The sequence below is a fragment of the Lepisosteus oculatus genome, chromosome 6, assembly GCF_040954835.1.
Source record: "Lepisosteus oculatus isolate fLepOcu1 chromosome 6, fLepOcu1.hap2, whole genome shotgun sequence".
NCBI lineage: Eukaryota > Metazoa > Chordata > Actinopteri > Semionotiformes > Lepisosteidae > Lepisosteus > Lepisosteus oculatus.
In genome coordinates this window covers 13,515,020-13,529,278 of record NC_090701.1, presented here as the reverse complement: position 1 = coordinate 13,529,278, position 14,259 = coordinate 13,515,020, and the positions used below count along the sequence as shown (strand labels likewise).

Sequence of the window (14,259 nt, the reverse complement as noted above, 5' to 3'; positions counted from 1 at the left end):
GGCATCAATCCCTTTCAGTTTATGAAAGTCCTTATCAATTTGACTTCTCTTAAAGTATTTTAAAATTATGAGGCCACATATATTATTATTATTATTATTATTATTATTATTATTATTATTATTATTATTATTATTATTGTTGTTGTTGTGGTTGTTGATGTTGTTTTCAAAACAAAAATACACACCACTATCTCAGGGTTGAGAGTAAGTGCGTCAGAAGACACACCCTAGGTTCAGACAGACCACTGTCTGAAAATCCAGGCTTCACATTAATACATCTGTAGGAGGGAACAGAGACAGGCTGTCTGACTGACATTTGCTCTACAACCTCATCTAAAAAACAGTGCAAAATTATTGCCTTGGTATCTCCCTCCCCCATCTTCAGTGGCCTGACTCAAAACTGATCAGATGATCTAGCTTTTCAGTGTTTACCATCCTAAATGCCTACATGGGAAGCAAAACCCATTTAACCTATTGCAGCCTTGTTTTGACTCACTGTACATGTAAGTGGATTTTATACTTTCACGTGCAGCAAAATGTGTTGCCAAGATTTTGCTTCAGAGTAGCCTGAAGCAGAAGTCTGGATTTCTCCCCAAACCTAAAACACCCCGGGAAATTCTGAAGCCCGTGAGCTGAAGGAGACTCTCTCTCTCACTCTTCAGTCACAGCCCTGGAACACACGCACTGTGGCCAAGTGCTCACAGAACTGGTCTAATTAGGGCGCCACACTCTTTTGTTTCACACAGACAGCCAGCGTTTCACACAGGACAGAACCTCTAAAAACAAACCCGCTAAAACAATTGAATCCAATCCTGCTCACATGGAACCTAAACTGTTCAGTCTAGTTTTTACCAAAATATAATTCCAGCACCAACAGAAATATTACTCACTACGGTAACAATATTCAGACTAGTTCCTCCCCCACATGTACACACACCAGATAGTTAGGGATGATAAACACCTCCCACTGACAACTGAGAATCTTGGCACATTATCTAGCTGCCAATCTAATGGGACCTCAATCCCTTCCAGTCCAGTATTTGACTAAAATAATGTACCACAAGGTCTTTATGTAGTGATGTTCAAACACAGACTCTGCTACACAACATCAGACAGACTGGAAATGGACACTAAGGTAGCTCATGAGCTCAGGTTTGTGCATTAGGTTAGACCTGATGTAGACAGTACTTAAACCTCTGGCAAGGAAGTCATGTGGACAATAATTGAAGAATAATATGGCAGGGTTCTGTGCTTAGTATAAATTATGCATGCTGTGCTCATTTTTTAATTTAGAACGTCATGATTGCAGACAGGAAAGGCCAGAAATATGAGAAGGTTACACTATAATCAATTACATTTACCCACGAAACGGAGGGAGAATATAACCTTAACAGTCTCAACAGCTTACAGCTTGGAGTCTGTGCCTACCGTATGTGTCATAAGGACTTATCAACATGGCACAAGAAAAAGACAAAGTATGCAAGACCACATGTTTCAGAGGTAACTTGTTTCAGGTTTGCAATCTCAGGAGAAAGGTTGCTACCAGGAAGGAGTTTTTGAGTCTATTTGATCTCATCTCTCATTTTGGTCTCTAAGGAGACCAAAATTAAAAGGTGAAATGAGAAGCAGAAAATACTCACTAGGCTGCATATAAATGACCATCTTCATCTCAGCTGCAAATAAGAACACACCCAGACCCAGGTTGTCCTTCAGCTAAATTACTTTTTTAACCACACATCCATCAAAACCTTGAGACAACGTCCTTTCTGGGAGAAACACATGCAGACAGACAGTGACTGGAAATAAATCAGAGCAACAAATGTGTCAATTACAATTCCTAAACCCGGATGCTAAATGACAGCTTTTTGCTGATGTGTAGTAGGAGGCCTGTGGCAAGCAAAATTATTTAAAAATTGTTGGACTACATGCATTTCTTTAGAAATTGAGTCACTAAATTGATCTTTATTACTTTTAAAATTGTATTAACAATAAATTATTTAAGTCTGAAGTCCTATGTAATCTTAATCATTTTTTCAATCAAAATAAGAACATGAATAATACAATTTTGTTTCTCATCAGTAAGAAATAATAAAACAAAGAGCTAATCTTTAATTGTTAAAGTTTTCTACAACACACTACACTACAGAACGTGTAGTAAACTATGGGAATTATCTGTAAAGTGAATGGAGATGTGGATAGAAAATCACTGTGAAATCAAGTCTGGGCAGAATGTATCAATACACATTGAATGTAATTTTCTGTGCATCTATTTTTAAAAAATAAATAATAATATATCTGCCAAACATATCTGGAATGTTTGAGGTCTCTAGACATGATTTTGAGATTTTTGTTGTCTGTGGATTAGAATCAACTCAGTAATAAATTGTAATGAATTCACATTCATTTACAGGCTGTAAGAAAAATTAAAATGACCTTATAACTATTATTTTGATATAGTTCAGGTGGGTAGCTGTGTTAGCATGCGTAGGCTGCAAAGGAACAAGTAATAGATTTATTGAAAGCGTCTTCACACCTGAAGAAGGCTCCACAGCCGAAATGTTGTGTTTTCTTTCCTCTCTTTTCAGCATGGAATAAACCTATTATTTGTTCCTGTATTATTTTGATATGATCAGTAAAGTGTATGACACAGACACACAAGAAAACAAAAAATGTACAAAGTAAGCAGTTTATTCACTGTTTATTTTCTTTTTCATTGCTAAGTAAGGAATGTCCAACAATTTCTGTCCAAATATACTACTGGTCATTATTGTGTTATCGAGATGTGCTGGTGGAAAAGAACACATTAGTAATCCATGTCTTTAAGGGGTGAGATTATTAATCCCAGAGATTAGGGGGCGAATTCCTTATCATTTGCTGTTATATCAAATTTGCGTCAGTATTGTTATTCAACTCTTATTATTTGATTCAATAACATCATTGTTGTAATTATAACACTCCCAGGTTGTACCAATATTTATCTATTCTGTGTCATTAGTTTAACATACTGTGTTTAGACTGTGCTAAAGGCCACAAACAGAAGAAAAGTACTCTTGTCAGTAATAATACATACACAAGACAGTTTTATGAGGTAATATGCTCAGCAGATATACAAAGTGCTTACATCTGTTTATGTTTGCATAAGGTTGCGACTTCAAGATTTCAAGATCTTTTTCCTGACATCACTAACAGCACAGAAAGAAACAGGAGCTACAGTACAGTCGCTTACCAAACATTAGTGGTGCAACTAATCTCAACAAAAGCAGCTTTTCATTCACCAACGTTTAATACACTTAAGCAGTGGCCCTCTCCAACTCCATCGCTGTTTGGAAGGTGATACAATGCTAATACTCATTGCGCCATAGCATATCAGATGAATACCACTACAAGGTACAGTTCCTTGCACCCAGGAACAGTCTGGTGTTTCATTTTAAATGCTAATAAAAGTGACAGAAACTATTATTATCTATACAGGAACTGCAGCAAAAGAACATTTAACAAACATTGTCACCAAAAACCATGTTGAAGACATAAAAATGCTTTTCTTTGATCTTCTGAAATAAGTAATGTATGTCCTAATCTGAACAATATATTCTGGGGTCATGTCACTTCTGTGGTGTTGGCAATTTGCAGCCTCCATGCTCAGCCACTCTAAGCATGATGTCATCCCAGCAATGCACATATCCTGGAGCTTGGGGTTTACTTTTCCTTTAATAAAACACATTTAATTAATTTTCTTTCCATACTTATTATAAATGTAAGCAGATGTTTAATTATACAGAATTATATGAATAATGCAGGTGATCTTATTTCTGTAACACACAAATTTTAATTAATTACTTAATTTACAACAAATCTTAATTATTATGTGCTTCAGTTAAGCAGTACTGTAAACTTAAACATATATCACTGTCAAATATAGTTTAGCAATGTATTCTAATAAATTAGTAAATATCTAATTCACTAGGAAGGATGATCTAATTCACTAGAAGGATGTTCCCAATACCCATGTGGTTAATCAATCACGATTCACTTCTATTAAATTTTCAAGTATGTCCTCCGACTACCGAATTAAATTTAGAGAATGCAGTCAGTTTTTAAGTTTAAAAATGCACTTTTGACACTCCCTATATGGAGATATTGTTTAGAAATGGAGAAGTTGTTTAGAAATGGTCTCTAATGTGCTGTAGATCGCAAATGAAAAATGTGTTAACATTTAGGTTTGGTTTAAGTTAAATACTAGGTTATGAGCATGATTTACACTGATTTTTTTTCCAGCCATGAAAAGGTAGTTTTAATCAGATATGACTGAGGAGTTTGAACTACTGAACATTTGAGAATGCTTTAAGCTTAAAGCATAGAAAAGGATTGTGAATTGCAAGCATTATTTTGACATTAGGGACCACATCAATGCTTTATATCAATTTGAATTACACATTGTCTGTCTCCAAATGTATGTTAACAGTTGTGAAATGTCTTTTAGAATAAATACAATTTTACTGGAATTTAATATGTTTAATATAACTTTAATATAAGTTTATTAAAGTAATTTACGATCAATCCATGTACAGTACATACCATTGTTGAAGGGGCATCTTGTTTTGAAATTTTAATCACAACCCAAACTCCAGATTATAATGCGGTATTTTAACCATATAATAACAATTAAAAAAAACATTTTTAAAATAAATGTACACTAATATCAGTTTTAGGTAACTATAAAGAATTATTAGACAAAACGAATTAATATTTGTTTTCGTTACCTTGGTTATATTTTTCAAAACTAGGCTGTTGTTTTTCAAAACTCTTAACAGCTGCATCGAACTGCATCAATGCAGTATTTAGGGGATTTTTAATCTTCTCTGGCTGAAGCATCCCGTTTTTTTAAAAAAAAAAACTTTACAGGGATCCCCAATTTATTTTTAACATCCCCTCAACTACAGTGACCCCTGGTTAAACCCAGGGAAAGACCGCAAGAGCAGGTTCTCGCCCGAGGAGCTAGGGCTGCTGTATTTAAAATAAAAACAGCAACAGTAATATGTAGTTTTATGGCCGGCAGGCGGTTAGGAAATCAAACATAAACATCACAGCGTGGTGGGCTTTGAAAGAAGCGCAGCATCTTTAATAAAGTTTTCACTGTAGATGAGAGAACGGAGGGAGGCGGATCAAGCGCTCCGTCACCGTGAGTACGCCGAATCCACCCGAAGCGCGCAGCCAATCCCCACGCCGGCCCCCTGATCACGAGTGGCGCTCGGGGGGCGGTCAGCATCAGCCAACCGCGCTGGCAGGCTGCGGGGCAGGGAGGCGGGAGTTCCTGGAGCCGTGGCTGTGCGGTGGTCGCTGCGCCCCGAGTGGGAGAGGAGAAGGCTGAGCTCGTCGCTCCGCTGGTGCCGAACTGCAGCCCGACCGGGAAGAGCCGAAGCGTCGCGCGTCTCCGCCTTTCAGCCACAACAGCCCGCCGGCCAGCGGGGAGCTGCAGCGACGAGCTGGTTGCCTCCCCCCCCCTTTTTGTTTTTTAGTTTTGTTTGGGTTCTGTCTCGTGAAATCGACCCTGCGCGTAAAAAAAGGAGGAGAAAAAATAAGTTAAAACTTCCAAATTGGTGTTTATTTGCCCCCCTTTTTTTTGTGCAAGACCGGCATTTTGAAATCCCGGATCTATTTTGAAAATAAACAGAACCTTGATCACTCCCCTAACACCCCCCCCCACCACCACCACCACCATCGCCAGCACACACACACCCCCCCTTCCTTCCTTCTTCGCCGTAATTTTGTTTTTCATTAGAAAAAAAAATCGTTTGGATTTGGCTACACCAAGTGAAAACAGCGTGAAGCGAGGCGGCCCACACTCGAAGCGGCGCTGTGCCAGTGAGAGTCGACAGGTGAGTAAGCGCCTCTTCCTCGTCCGGGAAAAGATCGTACAGCTGCATTTTCTTTTCTGGTATGTTTTTTTTTCTTCTTCTTCTTCTCTCTCTCTCTCGTAACTTTCAATTTAGCTGCGCCCGCCTGGCGTGCGGTTCAAGATCCGTTACGCCGCCATCGGGAAAAGAGTGGCCTGTAAATTAGCTTGGGAGGATCGGTGTGGCAGCGAAAAGGTGTTTAAAGGATTGTGGAAAATACAGCCCGTCAGATCGCCCTCTCTTTCGGGATTTTCCTCGCCTTTTTAGCGGAGAAGGGTAGGAAGAAAGGCCGTCCTGGATGCGCTTCACAACTGGGGAAATGCAGTAACAACGACAGGCAGAAAGGTCTCATTTTCTGTGTATCTTCACGAAGCGGGGCCTGGTTATGGGATGGTATGGTACAGTCTTGGACTGCAAATGGGATGATAATATCACGGAGGTCGCCATCTTTCACAGGATGCTCCTGCAGTTCAGTGTTTCTGTGCATTAGCGCTCGGTATCGTGAAGTGAGAGATTTTGCAGTTGCGCTTTTCGTACATGAACCGAGTACATGGATGGTGTTAACGTTAATATGCATGCATGTGTATGAGCTGAATATTGTGTTATTTCTTTTCCTGTGCATTCGGTAGATGCGGAGCTGGTGTGCTATTCATGTGCGGTTACTATTTTTTTTTTGCTTTTGAATGGGGGTTATTTTTCCTTAAGAGTGCAGTGACAGATGTCTGACAAGTTCGTTAACCCCTCCAGCGCAAAACGTTACGCTCTTTAATTACTCACCTGGCATGCTCAGGTTATAATTTGAAAAATAACTTGACTTTGCCAACTACAATCCTGGCGGCAGCAACTTCGGTGTCATAGTACCTGTTGGCTGTGGGTTTAGCTAGTTAGCTGCGTGTACGTGTTGACGGAGACCAATTGTCAGCCGTTTAAAGTACACTTAACTGTTGCTTTGAAAGGGACTAGTTCATAATTTTGATTTCGGCGACAAATGTCACAACATAAATTGTGGCTCGTCAACCGAAACCCGAAAAGTGCAACTGCGAGACTCTGCCGTCATCTTGTTTACAGATGAACCTGAGCATTTTGTTGTTCTCTTCGCCCCTTGTTTTGTTATATGGCCCCGGTATTTCATGGTCCAACCTAACGTGGTGAGCTCAAGCCAAACTCCAAAGGGCCATGCGTTGGTTTGTTTGTGGTGCGAGTTGTCGAGCCTTGTTCATACCGACAATTCAGAAGTCGTGTAGGTGGGTGGGAAATCACTTTACTGCTCGCAACTCCAAGCGTTGGCTCTGAAATTGAGTGGAGACGCAGGTGACATTTGTTTGTGTTGGGCACAGCCTATGACAATAGGAAGCCTGTTTCATGCTCCAGTGGTTAAATTCTCACTTTGTGTGGTTTCTGGCCTAGTGTGTCAGCAATAGACAAAGCTGTGTCAGCTACTAACAGGCCCGCACTGCGTCTCTGGCTGCCTGTTAAATGCAATGTAGCAAGGAAGTTTGTGAATTTACCTTTGAGCAACTCCAGTGTATTGATCTACTGGTGGGCTTTATTCACATTTAGGAAACAATATGTGATATCTTAAATTCTAAGACAGTTGTTCCATTTTGCTACACCAAGTTTGGCCTGTATTTTTGGAGTAGGGATAGGCTCAGGTCTAGGCTATTTTGTTCCAAACCCGTTTTACATCTTTTAATGCAGGTGATCAAACCTTCAGTAATATTTATACATATTTTTATAAAAGATATTGAAATAAAACTATTTCAGAATTCCTTTTTTGAATTAAATTCAGACACATCTTTTGAAAATTGTTTTCTGAAGATGTTTTCAAAATTTCATAGTAACTTGAAATTACAGAAATCATTTGTCATTTGCTTGTTAGGCCATCGTAAAAGACTGATTTATCTTTTCATCTGTACTTATGAAATGTCTGTTACATTATTGATTTTGTTACAAACTAATTATTGTGATCATTTTTTGGAATGTCATTTTAAGATCTAGTTGTCTCAAGAAACAAACTTCATTTTTCTACCTACCATGAAAGTTAATATGGAAGATTTGCACAACTTAACTGTACTCGCCTTTTATCAACATGGCATTTAAAAATTAAAACCATCAAAAGCGGCAATATTATTTGTTAATACTTTAAGAAACTTTAGTGTGAATTGTTGCTTAATGAAAATAATATAGAATGATCTTGAAATGCACAAAGTTCTCAAAACAAAACCGAATTGAGAACAGCTAAGTGCTTTCTTACAATTTAATAAATGCTAATGCATTAGCCATCTGAAAAGAAAATTACATAACTGTACAAGGTTCATTTCAGGATTTTGCAATCTTATTCAATCTGAGACAAAGATCAACACTTTTTCAAGGGAAGATCTGTATTAGAAACATCATATTCTGTTCTAGTTTACTTCACATTTGATTAGTTTGCTTTTTAAAGGAATTTGAACCACTTTAAATGGGACTGAAAACTAGTAGAAGGAGGTTTTAAATCTCAAAGCAGTTGCTTCCTTGAATTGGATCTGGAAATAATTGTCCACTGCATAATTAGAAATGTACCTAAATGAAGTCTAGCTGAGTTGCAAAAAAAAGTACAATAAAATGAAAAATAATGAATGAAAGATTTGATTATGTGAGTCACACTTTTTGCAGCATGTTAGAGGTGGTCATAAATGAGTAACTTTAAATGATCAGATTTGTGGTTTCTGAAATCTGATGTCAGTGCAGCCCTTGTTTGTTCTAACCTTTTGAAAGTTTCTAAAATAGTGCAATCCAAGAGAAATGAGAAGTATGTATTTGATCTGTAGTTGTCTGGAAATGACCAGTGAAGGTGTTCATCCAGAGGACAGGTTGAGACCAAAAGCTCATTTCTTCTGGACACTTTGAGGTGTAGAACTCTGCTGGACAGATTAGCTGGGGAGAATTTCTGCTACGTTTTCCCTAGATGCAGCTCAATAAGCAGTTATTGCCCTACATCTCAGGTCAGACAGGTTTCTAACATGCAAACATGGTCATAATTGACTAAGATTAATAACTAATTCGGTGAGAAAAAGAAACTAAGAACTGTAAACATAAAACGATAAGCCCTAATAGGTGGCATCCAGCAATGGCAACAAAAGTGCTAGATACATTCGTGTTTGTTTTGGCAATTTGATCAAATGTACAGCTGTGAATTTCTGTTAATTTGGATTAACTCTCTAGTTGTTACATTTTAAAACACAGTGGCACACAAAATAAAACAGCTAAGCTATGTGGACAAGAATACTAAATCAGTATCAACATTAAGTGAACGTATGCTCTTTATCGCTTCAAATATACATTATACACCTTGTACATACCTTATAAATATAAGGCAGTCAAAAAATATTTAGATTAAAATACGCTAGAAACTTGGTAAAAGTTTAATAATGGGATAAGCAATGCACACTGTATAAAAAAAGATGAAGTGAAGAAGCTTTTACCTGCACTAGATGGTACACGTTGAGTACAGACTAACATATATGCAAACAGACTGTGTAAAAACATAAGAGTGGTTACAAATGTGAGGAGGTCATTCCACCCATCTAGCCTGTTCGGTAGTTAGTGGTTTATTGATCCAATAAGAAATTAGAACACTAGTTTGGGCCATGCTGAGGTCCCCATTAGAAACTTATTTAACCCCAACTGTCTGTCTGAGTGTACCTCAAAGTAGTTTGGGGAAATAAGGTATAAAATATTCCAGACTTGACCAGTTTGGGTCTGGGCCATGACATGTGAGATTGGGATTCCCCAAGTGTTGGCACAGAATTGGCTGAGCACTGTTGGATTTGGGCGGGCCTGAGTGGAAGGGGTTATCTTCAGTTTATCTTCCAAGAACATCCCTGGTAAATACACTTTGAGATTGCAGTGTTCTCTGTTCACCAATTCCAGTTAACACAGTCAGGCTGGTTGAAATAAGGCCGATGTTGAATAAAACCCCAATATAAGAATTCCTTGGTGCACTTGAAGGATGTTGTGTAATGACGCTCTCTTAGAAACATTCTCATTCTGTTATTATTTGAGTTATTTAATAGACTCTGAAAATAATTGCTGTCTGTCAGATGACTTGTGGATTTCATCTGAAATGGGCTTTGACTAGGATTTTAGTAATTAAAGTAAGAAATAAGACAAAAATAGATAAAGTATTTCTGTAATATATTCTATGGTGTTTTGCTTTCTGTATTTTGTAATTTACTCACGCTGTAAATAATGTCTATTCCAAAACATTTTTGGCACATTTGGTTGATGGAGGGGTGGTTTAGCACAGTGGGTAAGCTGTTGACTTATTACTGATGTGATATGGGCTAAAGTCCCTGCAGCAGATGCTGCTATTGTACTCCTGGGTGAGGTACTTTTATTACTGCTTCAGTCCACCCAGCTGTATAAATGGGGCCTAGCAGTGCACGAATTATCCCCAGCAATAGACCAGTGTCCCCTGCGGGGGGGGGGAAGGAGAAGTCACATGCTTTCTAGTTTCCTTAATGCTACAGAAATGTATGTTTCACAACAACTCGTTATATTGTGATTTGATCTGGCCCATTGTCTTTCTATTTTTAACTTTGCCTTCACCTTTTTTTGGTAGATGGAAACGTGTTTCATACCAGTGACTTGCGCAGTGCGCAAACCTTGAACTGAATAGTCTTAGACAAATTTCACAGCTGAACTAGAAAACCAAATACATGTGATCTTGTAATCTTTCATTTAAATATGGAATCTGTGCAAGTGCTAATAGTTACTCGTACAAGAGGCAGACTCGTACAAGAGGCAGGTTCTGTATCCCTCTGCCTCCTCGTGTTCCAGACAGCCCTGTTTGATTGCCTACAGAGAGTTTTTCTTTTCATGTTGAAGTTAAACAATTGGGCATGCATGTAGGAACTTGAAAGAACAGTGATGCTCAGACAAAGTTATTCTTTTTCTGCAATTCTGCAAAGCTACTGGAAAAAAGTAAGACCATGTATTGTGGACATGCTTATTGTAGATATGGTGAGACATTGTAAAAACAACCAACGAAGTGTGAAAGCCTGCTAAGTGAGATATGTGAGCTAAGCATTGCATATTTGAACATGGGTATAATTTCCCATCTCTTGCTAATTAAGTGCTCAGACTAAGAATTACTGTTTTTTTTGCAAGTCAACGTGTGTTGGAACTAAGGCTTTTGATCACAGGGCTTAAACTCCAAAGATCTCAGTGGTGGAAAACATCCTGGTATATCTATCCAATAAGGCTGTACCAGCGCTGTTTAAAACCTGAGCTTGACTGCACATTTAGTTTTGAGGCTCAGTCAAGACCAAGATAATTCAAGACAATGTGTCTATAATTATGGTGATATTGGTCATATTAATAGTATTATCTTACTTGGTCTTGTAGTTGCGTTAGTAGGATAAAAGACTGAAAGTCAACATTTGATAAAAAAAAAATTAAATTGATTGTTGTTCCCTGATCTAGGTCGTAGGCAAAGTATGAAACAAAAATTGCTTGGCTATAGATTATGCAGCTGTATAATGTTAAAAAAAGTCCACCATAAACATAATCAATTCTATTTATTAGTATCTCAGTCATTGATGTTATAATTTTAACTTGGTCTTTTTAATTAGAAAAACAGTTAAAAAATGCAAATTATCTCTGGATATTACTAGTTCCTTTGCCACATGTATTAACATGGGAGAAAATTATTAAAAAACATCCTTGTCCTTTTAAAATAATTGCCCTATGGCCATTGGCAATCCGGCATACTGTTATTTATTTAGATATTTAAGCAAACAAAATATCACAGTAATTAGACAGATTTCTTAATATACAAATTCCTAAAATAAGGTGATCATCTCATTATTACCGAGGAATTTGTTCTTTGTATCAGATGACCATGTGAGGGATTAGGTTGTGTAGCGCACACAGGTAGTGTTTATGTTCAGAATGCAGATATGTCCATCCATCTCTTTTCTACCCACTTTATCCAATACAGCCTATCCCGGCAAGCAACGAATACACCCTGGACCATCCTAGGGCCCACACAATCACCCAGTCACAGCAGAGCCAGTTTCCTCAGTTGCCATTTAACCTGCTAGTGTGTCTTTAGATTGTGGAAGGAAAGGGGAGTACGTGAAGAAAACCCACAAGAACATAAGGAGAATAAACAAACTCTAAGCAGCACCCCAGGACTTGAATCCTGGGCCCCAGCACTGCTAACCAGTGCGCCATCGTGCTCCCCTGCAGATATTCAGCTGTTGGAAACACTACAATACTTTTTCAGTCTGTATATATATGCAGACAAAAATGCCTTCATTGTAACCTTTTTTTTCCATTATTTTTTAATTGTGACACAATAATACCAGTTGAAATCAAATGAATTTGAATTTGTCCAGCTAATTTAAATGAGAAATTGTATTGCTTACTGATTGTCTCAGTATATGGAATTGTGGAAAGAATTATCTCTGTGCTCAGGTGTGACCACGTACTCAGGACCTGGTTGCTGAATGTGAAAGGAGTAGAGAGCTGCTTTGCTAAACCAGTCATGATTTATTTTTGCTTGAGATGTGCACAAACTGAATAAGACATACAGCAACGTAGCATTGTATTCGGTATGTGAAGTAAACTTGATGTTTTATTATATTGTTTCGGGGTTTGTGCTTAGTTTCACCCAGTAAGCAGTCACACAGAAAGCAGAACTAAGGCATCAGACAGCTCAAAACATTATTGGTGAGAACTGCTCTATTATGCACTCAGAAACCACAGGAGTCAGTGATAGCTGACAGTCTGAAGAAACCCTTGCCACCTTTAAGCCTACCACGCCCAGGCTGAACTCAAGACTGAGTGCCACAACATGGGGATTCCTAGTAATCAAGAGACCATCACCAAATTTCAGCTGTGATCAGAACCTTTATCACTTAAGCAGCTTCCAAGTCCCTAATACTCAAGTTTTTACTTAGTCTCCAGTACAGCTTGTGTGTTTCCTTGGTAGAACTAATCTGAGATTTCCCTGTGATCACGGTGACTGTAAACCTGGACATGCAAAAAATGGGGCGTTGATTTTGTTACTATATCCCTGTGGTTGAGTTCTGGTGTGTTTGACATTTCACAGTCTCAAGAGTGGTAATGTTTCTGTAATAAATTGAGTGGCATAGATACTCAGATAGTTGGAATTCATCAGTAATTGTTCTAGTTGTTTTTTTTTTATCAGTACTCTTAACAGTTTTGGTTTCTTGTATCAGGTCAATCTGACACCAGTTCTATTCAAAACAGGAACTCCTAGAAGTTAGAGATGGGCAGTACTTCCTCAAGATCAGTACTGCCCATCTTGTTTTTATATTGTAGGCTACAATTGTGCTATGTGGACTTGTCAGATTTGCCTGGGGTCTGTACAGTCCAACATTAGTTTAAGCTGCTTCATGTTTTCTCTGCTGCTTCATATTTCCTTTAGAATCTGAACATATTTTTATATACAATGTATGAGCATGAAGAATGAAGTAAATCATATCCTAATACAAATTACCAAGGTACCCTAGTGGTTACCTCAGGCCTAGAGATGTCTTTTTTTTCGACCACTGTATCTCCACACACTTTTGATTCTAGTACTTAAGATTTTTGGAAGATCGCTTACCTTGTCCTGAAGGAGTGTGGTAATTGATCCAACTAGATTGTGCAGCGCTTTTGGTCATTATGAAATTATTGGAACTTCAGGAAATAATGAAGTTCTGTCTGTTTTTGTGACTGCAGCTTTTGTCAGGCACATGAGAAACCTTCTATGTGGGTTGTGTGAAAGCCTGTAAATTTAGTGTCATCTCTGCTTCTTCATGAAAATGTTAAAAGGAAACATGTTCACACTGATGTCATTGTTTGGGAAAGTAACGAAGGTGGGCTTTCACAAAGTGGAAGGCGTGTAATCTTTATTTTGACAGACCAATATATTTTACTTGATTTCTTCGCTATTTGTCAAGCAGTACACTCTTTCTATTTTAACCGCTCTCCTACAGGAGGAGGAGGAGGTAACTTTTCGAAAGGCCTTCTTTACTTTTGTCATTTTTCATGTTGTTGTGCATATCTGATTGGGTGTACTTGGTGCTATTCTGTGAGTTTGAGGATCTTCCATTGGAGGAGCAAGTACTTGGGAACTGTACCCCCAGTTTTGATGGGGGTCCTAGAGAATAATCCTGACTTGCACCTGCAATCCACAGTTGAGCAAGATTGTTGTCCACAAATCTCACTTAGGCCTATTTCCCAGAACACCTTTTCACCTGGCAGTCCTCCAGCCTTTCCCCGCAAATGTCATAGAGCACAGCTGTAGTGCCATGTGAGATGAACACATTCTTCCTAGGAATTTCAGCAGGGAAATAAATAATCCTGTTTA

General features: G+C 38.3%; 1 protein-coding gene and 1 long non-coding RNA gene across 4 annotated transcripts in view; one reads left to right on the top strand and one right to left on the bottom strand.

The window, feature by feature from the left end:
* Window positions 1-2,672: 2,672 nt before the first annotated feature.
* LOC107078301 (uncharacterized) lies at window positions 2,673-5,181 on the bottom strand. The gene is made up of 2 exons (XR_011189860.1): window positions 4,761-5,181; window positions 2,673-3,705 (listed from the first exon to the last, which is right to left on the bottom strand). It is a non-coding gene; the product is annotated as an uncharacterized lncRNA (long non-coding RNA).
* The window catches only part of larp4b (La ribonucleoprotein 4B), an 85,353-nt gene continuing 76,196 nt past the window's right edge, over window positions 5,103-14,259 (top strand). Inside the window, exons 1-2 of one of the 3 annotated variants that reach the window (XM_015354806.2) lie at window positions 5,103-5,179; window positions 5,780-5,876. The gene's annotated coding sequence lies outside the window, so the exon portion shown is untranslated. Of the gene's footprint in view, window positions 5,180-5,208; window positions 5,877-5,990; window positions 6,240-14,259 lie in introns of those variants that run through there. The other 2 variants (XM_015354807.2, XM_069191004.1) reach the window with 2 other exon arrangements.